At 38.6% G+C, this 14,723-nt stretch overlaps 1 protein-coding gene across 2 annotated transcripts in view; it reads right to left on the bottom strand.

The window, feature by feature from the left end:
* Positions 1 to 14,723, bottom strand: part of LOC110535563 (cadherin-18) — a 504,366-nt gene that overhangs the window by 147,509 nt on the left and 342,134 nt on the right. The gene's annotated exons all lie outside the window — the stretch shown is intronic.

Below are 14,723 nucleotides of genomic sequence, written 5' to 3' on the forward strand. Positions count from 1 at the left end.
TTATTCTTATGGATTGACTGATGTAGGTTATACATTTCGGCAATTTACATATTGCTTTTAAGTCTGGGACAATTCATAAGGGTGAAGCCGAAAGAGAAGGGAAAGTTGTAGATTGTTTAGGTAACACCAGTGAATTTGAACAGGAAGTTAATGTATTCTAACATTATAATCTGTTTCCATTACGTGGAACAATGTCAGGTCAGCAAAGTGGATTGCAGGTTGAGTTAATTTTATTTTAAAGGGACAGTGCACATTAATCATAGTTGTGTGTGTCTAATGGCAGGGTGTTCCTATTAAACATTTTCAGAGACTGTTTGCAGTCATACTGAATGGGATTTAATGTTGCAAAGCAAGCTTGGGCTAGTCAAGTAGTAGGGGAATTTCATAGATTTAAAGTACAGTATTGTAACCAAGGGTAGCGCACGTTCAATTAAGTATAATGAATCATTGAGGAAATTTAAAACTAATGATTGGAGGGAGTACAATGGAATTATCATTATTATTAGGTTTTGTTTGTAGTAAACGTTAGGGTTTCTGAATCGGGGTAGTATAATGAATGCTGACCAAGTGTTTTTTTTCTGTGAAAAGGAAAGCTTCATTGTCTTTCTTTCGGATGTTTTCTGGGGGCTGTAATCTTGAAGGGAACGAGTGAGATAGAGGCATGTTCCTACCAAATTGAAAAGGCCTGGAAATTACAGGACAAGGTGATTCACTCAATCCAACCAGGAGACGGGGGGGTGAATCCAGTCCCTGAGGAGAATATACTGGAAGCAGCCCCGTTGGGAAGGCCCATACCAGGTTCTGTTAAAACCACTGCCTTTGCCATTAAAATAGCTGAGAGAGTCACTTGGGTCCACGTTACCCACTGCAAGAAGGTATGTGCACATAAAAGCACTGCTGACACTGCTGATCAGACACAGAGTTAGGAGAAGAACCGAGTACCAACAGGGTCCAGGGGTTACCTCCTTATCAAACATTTCCTATCCCGACCGTTCATCACTGTGTGTGCTCCTAGAAGTGTGAGTATGGGGTGGTACCTAGCAGACCGACTAAGGGCAGGAGAGGGTTGGCGGTTTTCGGGAAGAGTAGGGGCTCTGAGCTGCATCATAGTCTTGGTAACCTTTCTGATACTTCCAGATCTATCACCTGCCGGTACTGATTATATGACGCCATTGTCATTGATACAAAGTAAAAGATAAACTACAGAATAAGGAGTCAAAGAAGATCAAGATGTAGGATTTAAGGTAAACATTAAACAATTCCCTAGGAAAGCAATAACTAGAGAGATTGGGTTGTCCAGATTCATGTACTCGGCCAACCCACCTCGGTTCACTTTAACGTTTAAAAATAATAAGCTGTATTACAAAAGTAGTTTGAAATGTTTTGGCAAAGTTTACAGGTAACTTTTGAGATATTTTGTAGTGACGTTGCGCAAATTGGAAGCTGTTTTTTTCTGGATCAAACACGCCAAATAAATTGACATTTTGGATATATATGGTCGGAATTAATCGAACAAAAGGACCATTTGTGATGTTTTTCGGACATATAAGAGTGCCAACAAAAGAAGCTCATCAAAGGCATGATTTATATTTTATTTCTGCGTTTTGTGTGGTGCCTGCAGGGTTGAAATATGCTATTGTCTCATTGTTTACTGTTGTGCTATCATCAGATAATAGCTTCTTAGGCTTTCGCCGAAAAGCCTTTTTGAAATCTGACATGTTGGCTGGATTCACAACGAGTGTAGCTTAAATTATGGTATCGTACATGTTTGATTTAATGAAAGTTTGAATTTTATAGCATTTTTTTAAATTTGGCACTCTGCATTTTTCCTGGCAATTGGCCAGGTGAGACATCAGTTATGTTATACTCACAGACAATATTTTGACAGTTTAGAAAACTTTAGAGTGTTTTCTATCCTAATCTGTCAATTATATGATTATTCTAGCATATGGGCATGAGAAATAGGCCATTTACATTGGGAAGGTTATTTTTCCAAACAAAAATAGTGCCCCCTAGCTGAAAGAGGTTAATGGCTGAAAGGTAATTGTTAATGTGACTGACTTAGGTTTGGAAGTACAGGAGACAATTCTTAACCTCACAGCAGCTTTATCTGATGTAGGGTGGGCTCGTACCAGCAAAGGACGCATACGATAGAAACTACCAGAAGGTGGTGGTTAGGCACTTGCGCTCCTGGGTTATTGGTCCAACCAGTTGGAGTTAACCTTTCTAGCGCAGGGGTAGCGGAACTCAATTTTTTTTTCAAATATGTAACTTTCACACATTAACAAGTCCAATACAGCAAATGAAAGATAACAATCTTGTTAACATCTCTAGGGTATGTGGGACGCTAGTGTCCAACCTGGCCAACATCCAGTGAGATTGCAGAGCGCCAGATTCAAATACAGAAATACTCAATATAACAATTCAGAAAACAAAACATATTTTACATAGGTTTAAAGATGAACTTCTAGTGAATCCAACCACAGTGTCAGATTTAAAAAATGCTTTATGGCGAAAGCATACCTTACGATTATTTGAGAACATAGCCCAGCAGACAAATCATTACAAACAGTAACCAGCCAAGCAGGAGTTACACAACTCAGAAGTAGAGATACAATTAATCCCTTACCTTTGATGATCTTCATATGGTTGCACTCAGAAGACATTCATTTACTCAATAAATTGTATTTTTGTTCGATAAAGTCTCTTTATGTCCAAAAACCTCTGTTTTGTTTGCTCGTTTTCTTCAGCAATCCACAGGCTCAAACGCAGTCAAAACAGGCAGACAAAAAAAATCCAAATTGTATCCGTAAAGTTCATTGAAACATGTCAAACGATGTTAATATTCAATTCTCAGGTTGATTTTAGCCTAAATAATCTATAATATTTCAACCGGACAATAACGTTGTCAATATAAAAGGTAAACAAGAAAGGCACTCTCTCGGGATTGCGCATGAAAAAGCTCTGTCACAAGTCAGGGTCCACTCATTCAGACTGGTCTTACTCCCTCATTTATCAGAATACAGGCCTGAAACAATTTCTAAAGACTGGTGGAATCTAGTAGAAGGCATAGGTGCTGCAGTTTGTGCCCTAACTCAATGGATACTGTAATGGCATTGAATAGAAAACTACAAAACGTTTTTTGCGGTTTTTGCCTGCCAAATCAGTTCTGTTATACTCACAGACACTATTTTAACAGTTTTGGAAACTTCAGAGAGTTTTCTATCCAAATCCAGATATGTGCATATCATAGCTTCTGGGCCCGAGTAGCAGGCCGTTTAATTTGGGCATGCTTTTCATCCAAAATTTAGAATGCTGCCCCCTACCCTAGAGAAGTTTACCTTTTTGGGATAGGGGGCAGCATTTTCACTTTTGGATGAATAGCGTGCCCAGAGTGAACTGCCTCCTACTATATGCATATTATTATTGGTATTGGATAGAAAACACTCTGAAGTTTCTAAAACTGTTTGAATGATGTCTGTGAGTATAACATAACTCATATGACAGGTGAAAACCTGAGAAAAAAACAACCAGGAAGTGGGACATCTGAGGTTTGTTGTTTTTCAAAGCTTGGCCTACCGAATACACATTGAGATATGGATGAGGTTGCACTTCCTAGGGCTTCCACTAGATGTCAATCGTCTTTATAAACTGGTTTGAGGATTCTACTATAAAGGAGGGGCTCATGAGACCTCTTTGAGTCAGTGGTCTGTTAGAGAGCCTCGGTCTCATGACGCGCGCTCCCGACAGAGTTACTTCTCGTTCCAGTGCTTTTCTGAAGACAAAGGAATTCTCCGGTTGGAACATTATTGATGTTTTATGTTAAAAACATCCTAAAGATTGATTCGTTTGACGTGTTTCTAAAGGACTGTAACGGATCTTTTCAAGTTTTTGTCTGGATGAAGTGCCTGCGCCTCATGAAGATGGATTACTGGGCTGAACACGCTAACACCAAGTGGCTATTTGGACATGGATGGAACTTTATGGAACAAATCAGTAATTTATTGTCGAACTGGGATTCCTGGGAGTGCCTTCTGATGAAAATCATCAGTTTTTTTTTAATCTGACACAGCGGTTGCATTAAGGAGAAGTCTATCTTTAATTCTGTGAACAACACTTGTATCTTTTGTCAATGTTTATTATGAGTATTTCTGCAAAGTCAAGTTTTGGAATCAAAACATTATTGCACGTAACGCGCCAATGTAAACTGACATTTTTGGATAGTAATATGCACATTATCGAACAAAACATACATGCATTGTGTAACATGATGTCCTATGAGTGTCATCTGATGAAGATCATCAAAGGTTTGTGATTAATTGTATCTATATTTTTGTGACTCTTATCTTTGACTGGAAAAATGGCTGTGTTTTTTCGACTTGGCTATGACATAAAATAATCAGATGTTGTGCTTTAGCTGTAAAGCATTTTTGAAATCTGACACCATGTGTATATTAAGTCATCAGAGGCCAGTTATAGGAGGCTAAAGTAGGCACAGGAGGAGTTTTGACCAGGATGGGAGTTGCTTTGTCTCGATGCTATTGGCATCCTCAGGGAAGTTTCAGATTAATTCAAAGCTATGAATCCAATAGGTGAAGAATTTACCACTACGTTCTTTTGGTGGTTGACAATAAATAAAAATGTGGATTGGATTAATGACATCTTTTATAATCACCAGAGATTGTGAATGATACTGGGGATGCAGTAAAGGGGTTCTCTGACCAATTATTCGCCACCTCCCTCATGACCTGGTAAAATAGACTGACTCTCGATATGTTAATTGGCAGTAAAGGCCGGGGTATGTAGAATGCTTGGGGTTCATTGCTGGCTGTTTTAACCACATTAGCAGTATATATTATTTAGTCATTAAGGGTGGATTGTTGATGTAATTATTATTATTATTATTAATATTCCACCCTGAAACCATATAATTGTATGAAATTGATTAGGATCATAAAATTATTATTAATGATGTGTGTAGTTTTAGTCAGTAAAATTATACATCTTTGCAATATATCATTTTAGTATCTTAAACACAGACTGTCTGAGCAAAATTCAGTGCCGACCTTGCAAGAGGCCTCTGGGAGATTTGGGAGAAGGCAGTGAGTACTCTCTAATCTTGAGGGAGGACAGGGAGTGCTTCTCACGGTCCCTAATCTTTGTCGGCTGGGTATTGATACAGTATGTGCGTAGGATACCTACTGTTCGTGTGTATGTATGTGCATATGATATCTGCTGTTTGTGTGTAAATGTATGTGCGTAAGGAGCTAGTATAAAATGAATGGTTTTGTACAATGAACTAGCGCTCTCGTGAATAAACATTTTGACTATTTAGCTGGGCCTCCGTCTGTTTTATTCAACCAGTATCTTACAAATTCTGGGTTGCAGACCGAGTAGTGTAATTGAATTGGGTTATGAACATTGAGAACATAATTCTCGTGACAAGGGTACAGAGAATGGTTACCTTTGGGATTTTCTTTAACCTCTTACAGCTACCCTCCTACTTTTTTAAAGTTCCTCCTGAAAACATACCCAAATCTAACTGCCTGTAGCTCAGGCCTAGAACCAAGGATATGCATATTCTTGGTTTCATTTGAAAGAAAACACTCTGAAGTTTCTGTACATGTGAATTGAATGTAGGAGAATATAACACAATAGATCTGGTTTAGATAATACAATTAAAAAACCATACGTTTTTTTTTTATTGTTGTATCATCATCTTTAAAATGAACAAGACAAAACAAACATTCAGATAGGATGATGGGGACAATTTCAGTGAAAAACATAAGAGGGCAACAGTACTTTTGCAAAGTTTCAGAAAAGATAACTTCCAAAATGAGTGTGCTACATGACATTTATCATGAAGTCACCCAGGTGTCCCACACGAGTTGCCCAAATGTACCCAAATTGGTGAAGTTATACATTTTCAATGGAATAACTATATACAAAATACCAAAATGGTATTCTAACACACCCCCTCCCCAAAAAATGCAGAAAAAACATGAAAAAATATATACATTTACAAAATAACACTTTCAATATTTGGAAGACCCTCAGTCCTCTGCACAATATTGTGCTGCTGATGCCAGGTGCCATAGCAGTCTCTTTCTGCTGTAAAGCAGAGGGTCAACAAGCATGTGGTGCAGGTTATGGGGGACTTCATTTTGCAAAGAACACAGCAACGCCTCCATGCTGTGCCCTTTTGGTCCTGAGACACATCCATGCCTGCAGAAATAAATTTGGGCAGATGAACACTACTTGTGGCACAGAGCAGAAGGGACAGAGGTAGAGGGGCCAGAACGTGGTGCAGTGGTGCTGTGGTGCTATAGCCAGCAAGCTCCTTGATGAGCAGCTCTCTGAAGGCTAGCTGTGAGATGGGGGGCTTTCCACAGCTCTTAGCCATTTCCTTTCGTAGGATGAATGCATTCACCACAGCAATGTCGATGAAATGATAGAAGCAGTTCTTGTAACATTTCATCGTCTTTTGGAGAACACTGTAATAGCCTATCAGTGCATCTGACAGGTCCACACCTCCCATGCACTTGTTGTAGTCCTTTATTGCATTTGGAATGGGTACATTTTTTGCAGTCCATGCCCCAGTAGCGCTGAGACAACAGGTGTCCGGCAAGATGAACCAGTTTCAGTGGGGGATGGACACCTTGCCACTGGGGGCTCCCATTCAGAGTCAGTGTCACTGTGAAAGAAAATGTTCAGTTGAAATAGTTTCACATATGAGCCCTGTATCAACAGGTATAATAAACAGATATACAGTATATATAGAGCACAGGGAACATAAGGTTGAATATATTATTATAGACCTGCTAGATCTACTGTCTCATTTCTATTATTACAGACCAGCTAGATCTGTCTATTTTTTATTATAACATTTGGCTAGATCTATTGTCTCTATTATATTATGACAGACCAGCTAGATCTACTGTCTCCATTTCACTTTGGCCATTGTTGTGGGCCTGCCCTCCCTTCAACAGCCTCAAATAGGCTATTGTGGGGGTGGGGTAAGGTGGAGCGGCAGACACACACATCTCAGCCATGCTCTCTCTAATCCACAGTATGTATATATACACACACAAACATAGGCTATGGGTCATACACATACATACAAACATCGGCTATGGGTCATACACATACATACAAACATACCCCGTCCCACAATGTATAGCCAATGTGTACTTTACACATTTCATTACTCTTTTATATATTGCTACTAAAAAAATTAAAAATCACAAATAATATTTTATATTATTAATTACAAACAACGGTATTAGCATGAGAAGAACTTACCAGTCCAAAATGAGGTCCTCTCCGTTGAAAAAATATTCCTCCATTTGGGAATCAAAGCTATGCTAGCTAAATGAATCGTCCTCCAACAATCTCTGTCTCACTTTCCAGATCAATTTCTTCTAAAATTATGTGTACATCTGTATATCTAGACTTAGATTTAGCTTTCCCTGACTTAGGCGCCATACTGATTGATTTATAAACAGCTGAAGATGCACTTTACCAAAATAGTGCTGTGCGTAACATGCGTGGCTCCTTCCAGTATGAATCTTCAATGGCGAATGACCCTCTTTACGCCGGAGTTTACTACATGGGTTGGTCTTCCAACACATAACCATTACATACTGCCGATGACCTCAGCTCATTGGCTATCGACCAAGCTAGATTTCAAGACGATCAGTGGTCATTGGGTTAAAATACAGTCAATCAACGAAACAGCGGTCATATCATTGGTGCACAATGATTTCATTACTTGTTGTCTTCAAATCGGTTTCTTTCAGTCAATACGTCCCGCGAAATGACCCATCACGTTTGGTTGTGTTACAAACAACCAGTTGATTGCAATGAAACCAAACATGACTGGATAAAGTCACGTTTAGTGTGTGTATTTACATCGAATGTGTCATCGAAAATTGAATGAGAAGGAATTCACGACACAAGCGGTTCACAAAATGTTTTGTGTTAGGATATAAAAATAGATTTTATCAAACAAAACACCATTCATTGTGTAACAATGAACATTGGGATTGCAAACAGAGGAAGATAGTCAAAGGTATGATTTTGAGACCAAGGCGCAGCGTGAGTAGAGTTCCTCATAATTTTAACAAACTGAAACTCACCTAACAAAACAACAAACGAAACGTGACGCTACTGATGTGCACTAAGGCAAGTAAACATATACAAGATTCCACAACACAAATGAGGAAAATGGCTACCTAAATATGATCCCCAATCAGAAAAAATTATAAACAGCTGTCTCTGATTGGGAACCATATCAGGCCAACATAAACATACAAAAAACCCTAGACATACAAAACCCTAGACAAACAAAAACTAGAGTACCCACCCTAGTCACACCCTGACCTAACCAAAATATATAGAAAAACAGAGATATCTAAGGTCAGCGCGTGACAATATTTGAGATTCTTCAAAGTAGCCACCCTTTGCCTTGATGACAGCTTGCACTCTTGGCATTCTCTCAACCAGCTTCAGGAGGTAGTCACCTGGAATGCATGTTAAAAGATAATTTGTGGAATTTCTTTCCTAATGCATTTGAGCCAATCAGTTGTGTTGTGACAAGTTTTTTGTTGTTGTTGCTTTATTTAACTAGGCAAGTCATTTAAGAACAAATTTTTATCTACAATTACAGCCTACCTCAGACCAATTGTGCGCCGCCCTATGCAACTCCCAATGAAAGCCAGTTGTGAAACAGCCTGGAATTGAACCAGGGTCCGTAGGGACACCTCCAGCACTGAGATGCAGTGTCTTAGACCACTGCGCCACTCGGGAGCCAAAGGTAGGGGTGGTACACAGAAGATAGCCTTATTTGGTAAAAGACCAAGTCCATATTATAGCAAGAACAGCTGAAATAAGCAAAGTGAAACGACAGTCCATCGTTACTTTAAGACATGAAGGTCAGTCAATGCTGAAAATTTCAAGAACCTTTAACATTTCTTCAAGTGCAGTCGCAAAAACCATCAAGCACTATGATGAAACTACTATAGCTCTCATGAGGAACACGACAGGAAAGTAAAGACACAGAGTTACCTCTGCTGCAAAGGATAAGTTAATTAGAGTTAACTGCACCTCAGATTGCAGCCCAAATAAATGCTTCAGAGTTCAAGTGGCAGACACATCTCAATATCAACTGTTCAGAAGAGACTGTGTGGAGGAGAAGCATGGAGGAGAAGTTGTGATGAGGTGGGGGTGGTGGGGGTGCTTTGATGGTGACACTGTCAGTGATTTATTTAGAGTGCAAGGCACAATTAACTTCTTATGGTATAGGGGACGCTTGCGTCCCACTTGGGCAAAAGCCAGGGAAAATGCAGCACGGGAAATTAAAATATATATTTATAAAAATCAAACTTTCATTAAATCACACATGTAAGATACTCAATTAAAGCTACACTCGTTGTGAATCCAGCCAAAGTGTCAGATTTTAAAAAGGCTTTTTGGCGAAAGCATAAGAAGCTATTATCTGATGTTAATATCACAACAGTAAACAAAGAGGGTAGCATATTTCAACCCTGCAGGCGCTACACAAAACGCAGAAATAAAATATAAAACATTTCTTACCTTTGACGAGCTTCTTTTGTTGGCACTCCAATATGTGTCATAAACATCACAATTGGTCCTTTTGTTCGATTAATTCCATCCATATATATCCAAAATGTCAATTTATTTGGCATGTTTGATCTAGAAAAAAACAGCTTCCAAAATGCGCAACGTCAATACAAAATATTTCAAAAGGTTGCCTATAAACTTTGCAAAAATATTTCAAACTACTTTTGTAATACAACTTTAGGTATTTTTAAATGTTAATAATCGATCAAATTGGAGACGGGGTCTATCTGTGTTCAATACAGTAACACAACAAACCAAGCTACTTTTCAAGTCTTGTGCAACTCTCAACAGTGTTACGCAGTTCCTAGATGGCCATACTTGTTCATTGCACAAATGAATAACCTCAACCAAATTCCAAAGGCTGGTGACATCCAGTGGAAGCGGTAGGAACAGAAAACAAGTTCCTAAGAAATATTGTTTACCAAGGAGAACCTACTGAACAGACAGAGAACAACAAAAAAAAAAGAAATCTGAATGGTTAGTCCTCTGGGTTTTGCCTGCTACATAAGTTCTGTTATACTCACAGACATGATTCTAACAGTTTTAGAAACGTTCAAGTGTTTTCTATCCCAAAATACTAATAATATGCATATCTTATATTCTTGGCATGAGTAGCAGGAAGTTGAAATTGGGCACGCTATTTATCCAAAAGTGAAATTGCTGCCCCCTATACCTTAAGAAGTTTTAACTAGCATTCTGCAGCGACACGCCATCCCATCTGGTTTGCGCTTAGTGGAACTGTCATTTGTGGCTATTTGACCAAGAAGGAGAGTGATGGAGTGCTGCATCAGATGACCTGGCCTCCACAATTATCAGACCTCAACCCATTTGAGATGGTTTGGGATGAATTGGACCAAAGAGTGAAGGAAAAGCATCCAACAAGTGCTCAGCATATGTGGGAACTCCTTCAAGACTGTTGGAAAAGCATTCCTCATGAAGCTGGTAGAGTGGATGTCAAGAGTATGCAAAGCTGTCATCAAGGCAAAGGGTGGCTACTTTGAAGATGTTCAAATATAATATATATATATAAAAAATATATAATAAATATATTAAAAAAAAATATATATATTAATAGATTTGTTTAACACTTTTTGGTTACTACATGATTCCAAATGTGTCCTTTCATACCTAGTTTTGATGTCTTTGCTATAATTTTACAATGTAGAAAATAGTACAAATAAAGAAAAACCCTTGAATGAGTAGGTGGGTGCAAACTTTTGACCGGTACTGTATGATACTATCATCGTTTGAAATGTCCAATTGGTTATTCCCATTCAGGAGTCTCAAGCTGTTAATAAGTAAAATATGTTTCCAGTAAAGATAGTCTACTACTACTTGCCCAACAGAAGAATTATACAGCTTTTGTGATCCATGTTTTTTGGCTCAAGATGGATAGTTTTATCCTCTTGAAAAAGGTCCCGTACAGTCAAAATCATGTATTTTTATGATATTTGGATAAAACCAGAACAAAATAGGATGACTAACGTCTGAAATATGACTTTCTTCTACATTTATAAAGTTTATCATAAAGTTACAAGTACCCTCCCTCATGTCAAATACTTTGACTCAGGAGGTGGGATTATTAAGGGCATTTTGTGACCTTTTTATGACGTTTCATTTTATTCTCTTTGCTAATTTAAATAAGTACTGCCTTGTGACCAACATTGCAGGAGTCTCGGCATTTTTTACATAGCTCGGTAGCTATTTGACTGAGCGTTTCAGCAAATATATACTGAACAAAAATATAGATGCGACATGTAAATTGTTGGTCCTATGTTTCATTAGATTAAATAAAAGATCCCAGAAATGTTCCATATGCAAAAAAAGCTTATTTCTCTAAAATGTTGAACAGAAATTTGTTTACATCCCTATTAGTGAGCCTTTCTTCTTTGTCAAGATAATCCATCCACCTGACAGGTGTGGCGTATCAAGAAGCTGATTGAACAGCATGATCATTACACAATAAAAGGCCACTGTAAAATGTGCAGTTTTGTCACACAACACAATGCCACAGATGTCTCAAGTTGAGGGAGCATGCAATTGGCAAGCTGACTGCAAGAATGTCCATCAGAGCTGCTGCCAGAGAATTAAATGTTCATTTCTCTGTGAGAGCCAGAAATCTTGCTTGTTTGTAGGTGACCAAATACTTATTTTCCACCATAATTTGCAAATACATTCATTAAAAATCCTACAATGTGATTTTCTGGATTTTTTTTCTCATTTTGTCTGTCATAGTTGAAGTGTACCTATGATGAAAATTACAGGCCTCATCTTTTTAAGTGGGAGAACTTGCACAATTGGTGGCTGACTAAATACTTTTTTGCCCCACTGTATGAAGTGTACCCAGACTTCACCCTGTCTAGTTTCAACTCTAATAGTCCAATATGAGCTAGCTAGCTCGATAAAACAGTGCTGACAATTCATAAATCATTTGTGAAACCATAGTGTGTGACAGGATTGAATGTTGCATGCAATGTTCAATGTTGTATGAGTTGCTTTGCGTATCAGCAAATTTGCTTGCGATGATCTCACCGCAGCACTGCTCAATGTGTCCATATTACTTGACATGGGCGTTTTCTAATAACTGTCCATCTAGGTGAGCTCCCCGCCCACTCAGGCTGTTTTTTGGACTTTTTAATAGTTAGAAAACGTACATTTTCAAAAATGCTGAGCATTTCTAGCTGTAAAAATGATTATTGGTGATGTTTTGGTCATTCAAAAGGTTATTTTACATGTGATTCAGAATGACTGTTCGAGACCTTTAGAACCCATGTCACACACCTCATCTTATTGTGATGCTGCATTCATAACCAAGTGGGAACAATATTTAACGGCCCTCCAAATGGTAATTACTAGTGGGAACTCGTTCATCATCCTGAGCTCCCACTTCTCTCACATGCTCGACAACAGCTTTTTTGGCATTTAAATGCAACAAAACATTATTTATAAAAAACGGTCTATTAATATATTTATTTTAACACAATCGTTTGTGTACAAGCTTGATAGCTGTACTTTTAGTTTATGGTTTATGCAGCATGATGACCATTAACCAATCAGTGATTCTCAATGAGTTCAAAGCACGTGAATACATCCAACTGGTATTTAAGACATCACAACTAGTAAATTCCCACCTCCTACTTGATTACGAATGCAGCATTACCTATGGCTTGTCCCTGCTCAATTTCATTACCTCCCATTGGTTTCAATCCATTAATCTACACTGTCTGCTGTTTACTTATTGCAGGGACCACAAACCAGTTAATGCAGTTTTGAGAGCTCAAGATGACCATCTGAATTGGTATTCAGTAAAATTCAGTGAAAGTCACAGCAAAAAGAGAGAAACTGTCCACCTTCAGACAATTCAACATTACTACCACATATTTAGTTTCTGTTTGAAAACAATTCCAGTTCATGGGGTAATTTATCGAATGAGCTCAGTGCTTTATGAAAAGTTTAACAAAAGCAGTAAGTGCTAAGGCGATACTTCCTGAAGCTTTTAGCCTGATGATCGTCTCAGAAGACAGAAAGGGGAATCCTAGCGCAACAGACAGGTAGAAACTGAAATTTAAATCCCCCTGTTAAACAGCATCTTGAAAAATGACTTTTCATGTAATATGGATTGAAGAAATGTAAAACCACTTCATCGTAGACAAAATTACTTTCTTCTTGCCAGCTCCCATGGGGTAGCATTGATCTGTATTTTATGACAGGTGACAGCACCTATTGGGATACCCATTTCTCACTTGCCAAGGGTTTAGATTGAGGAAGGGGGTAGAGGATTGAAATGTGTGTCCCATCTTTTATATTGGGGCCTTGAATTCCTTTTAATATCTAAACGTTCTAGAACAGAACAAATATAATTTTAGTTACTCAAAATTATTGTCACCATTCCACATGTACCAGTTGAAAACACACTTAATCGTTTAACTTGTATTGTACACCAATTAAACAACAAGATTCTGGCCAGCTGAGGGAAGATGTATACAATAAAGAGAGAGAGAGAGAAATGTATAAATGCACACCCCCTGTCCATTTAAAAATGTTCAAGCAGAAGTGTTTGCCAGAGATCAGAGTCGAGTAGATGAGTAGAAAATGGATACCCCTTTCATCTAAGCCTCCGAATATTTTTTTTGCAGTTCAATTCTGAGAAGTGAAATGGTAATGTTGGAGTACCCTTGCACATGCCCAGCTAATCAATTTAGACAGCAAAAAGGAACACCACAGGCAATTAGCCGCCACACTCACAGACAGCCCGTTCATGGGCAAGGAGAGAGCAGGTATTGACAAACTCAGGGGAATTAGAGCTGTGAAGTGTGAGGACAGTTGATTGTTACAGCCGATTTGATGCCACAGACGCCAGCAGGCCGAAGAGGATTAGCTTTAATGGACACAAGCAAAAGGGGGGAGCGGGAGGGAGAGAAAATGGGTAATTATTTTAGCCATCACAGTCCTTGATTCTTCCCATTGGGTCATCAATGTTGATTGATTCTACATGTTTTAGGGACTAGCTACCTGGCTGGTTGGCAATGTTTTTCCAGGAAACAGGGAAACTTTTGAAACCTGTGGATTTTCCCCAACTGAGTCAAATCATTAAATGTCGAAGCAACACATTAGATGCAACATGGAAGCTCTCAAACCAGTAGCCAATTACATTAACATAGCAGTTTGTTAATGAGCCACCAACACATTCAGCCAATATTTGGCTTGTGAACTGCCAATTCCTACAGCCACTACATCAAACATTCCTGTCAGCTTTTATCATACGTTTACATTGAGATTACGAAGCATTTATTGTCCAGTATGTAACAGGGCCTCATAGAGGTTTATAAACATGGATGCATGGGGTTTGTAGAAAGATGTTTAGCAACACAGCTCTAAGGAATGCATGTCTGCTCATTAAAATGCATGAATACATCAAGGGTCATTATCATGACACAAGGAAAGACCCAGATGCAGACACAGGAGGCAGATGGTTGGAGTGTTTACTAATCCAAAAGGAGTAGGCAAGAGAATGGTCGTGGACAGGCTAAAGGTCAAAACCACATCATAGTCCAGGAGGTACAGAGTGGCAGACAGGCTCA

Source organism: Oncorhynchus mykiss, chromosome 11, assembly GCF_057628025.1.
Source record: "Oncorhynchus mykiss isolate SJ-2025 chromosome 11, ASM5762802v1, whole genome shotgun sequence".
Lineage (NCBI taxonomy): Eukaryota > Metazoa > Chordata > Actinopteri > Salmoniformes > Salmonidae > Oncorhynchus > Oncorhynchus mykiss.